Raw genomic sequence first — 2,046 nt, 5'->3', positions numbered from 1 at the left:
TTCTTGTTTATTGGTCTTTCTTTAGTGCCTGGAACATAGCAAATACTCAGAAATATTTTAGTAAATAAATAAAGAGGAAGAAAGTATATTTCTCCACCTCATTATTGAGATGTGTGTGTGTGTGTGTGTGTGTGTGTGTGTGTGTGTACACCTGGCTCTGCTTTTATTTTATTTTATTTTATTTTATTTTATTTTATTTTATTTATGTTTTTGAGACCGAGTCTCACTCTGTTACCCAGGCTGGAATGTAGTGATGTGATCCTGGCTCACTGCAACCTCTGCCTCCCAGGTTCAAGTGATTCTCCTGCCTCAGCCTCCCGAGTAGCTGGGATTACAGGCGCCTGCCACCATGCTGGGCTAATTTTGTATTTTTAGTATAGATGAGGTTTCACCATGTTGGCCAGGCTGGTCTCAAACTCCTGCCCTCAGGTGATCCGCTCACCTTGGCCTCCCAAAGTTCTGGGATTACAGGAGTGAGCCACGGCGGCTGGCGGTTCTGCTCTTCTTATGTGAGTTGCATTCTTGTTCCTCACACTGGCTACATGTGATAAGTATGTTTTCCCTTCTTTCCTCTATGACTCAGTCCAGATCCATTTCAGCTGATACCCTGACACATCATATTTGTGGAGTAAGTCCTATTTGGGAGGTACTCACAGTCATCATCTTTGATCACTAATTATGTACAACATCCTTACAACTAGCAGGTATAAGTAACCTAATTTTTCTGAAGGACAAATGTGGACAACCGTCACTGCCTAATGGTCTGTGGTGAGTGAATGGCAGAGAAGCATCTTGGGCCAGGATGTCCTGCTTCCAGCCCAGTGTCCTTCCCTTCACTCCCCATCCCAGCAGCCCTGGCCTACCCGAGACAAGGGCTCTGGAGCGTCTGGGACCCCGATTTCATCAGAGGTGTCTAGCTTACCAGTGCCATGTGAAATGCCACAGTGGCTCTACAATCTTGCTGGTTCCTATGTTTCCCAAATATCAAAAGGGCACAGTCTTCCATAGCAACTAACAGTCTGAAAACGTAATGACTTTTTTAAAATCTTGGGCAACTGGGCCACTTGTGCTTTGCTGCTCTCTAGCTTATATAAAACCACATAAAATATTGCAAGTACACTCAGAAACCCTCAGCAGCTTCCAGTGAAAATAAAATGGGCTTGAGGTTGAGCTGATCAAAAGTTTTGGCCCTGTCACTGGGTGAACTCAGGTACATTACTGAATCTCTCTGAAAGTCACTCATCTCACCTGATACATTGTGATAAGTGGGCATTAAGGGTGATATTACAATGAAATGATGACTGTCTTGTGCCTGGAAAATAGGAAGGGCTCAGTAAAGGAGGTTTGTGTTATAACTGTCCTAGTCGGCAACGACGCTCTAAATTCCTAAGTGTCCCACTTTTAAGGGAGAAGTACTCCAGTGGAACCGGAGTGAGCTCTGCCTGTTCCCGACCTGCTTTGCCTGTTTGACTTACTTCCCTCTTGTTTTTTCTTCCTTCCCCAAGATCTTGCACAATATCAACAAGAGTCCCTGCTGGTAGGTGAGATCTTGCAGCTTCATCAGCCTAACTTCTGAGATGAGAGACATGAGTGGAGCTTTTCACCTGCTCCAGATCTGCTCTGAGTGGTCTTTGTTAAGCGTGTGAATTGATACTAGAAACCATCGAGAGACACTTAGATTTGGGGAACTTTTTCTGAGGCTGAGAAACTGGGAGCCTCCTTGGCTCTGAAGGAGAATCTCAGAACTGGTTGTCCATGCTCACCACAGGCCAAGGCTCCATGGGGGAAGGACAGTGTGGATACTGGAGGCCCAACTCCCTTGCCTAGCACCGTTTCCTCCCCTTCTGTTTCCCCAGCATCTGAGAACTTCCTCCATTGCAACAGCACTCCCCCCCGGTAGCATAAGCACCTGGATCCATTTCCACCCTCCCAGCAGACTAGGAGCATCCTGAGAGTAAGGGCTGTGGCTCACTCTTCTCTCTATGCCCAGTACAGAGTTTAGTGACTGTTCCCTGAAAGAAGGAATGAAAGATGAGTTCATTTGAA

The sequence above is a fragment of the Rhinopithecus bieti genome, unplaced genomic scaffold, assembly GCF_001698545.2.
Source record: "Rhinopithecus bieti isolate Rb0 unplaced genomic scaffold, ASM169854v2 scaffold_15185, whole genome shotgun sequence".
Classification (NCBI taxonomy): Eukaryota; Metazoa; Chordata; class Mammalia; order Primates; family Cercopithecidae; genus Rhinopithecus; species Rhinopithecus bieti.
This window is presented reverse-complemented; position numbering follows the sequence as displayed.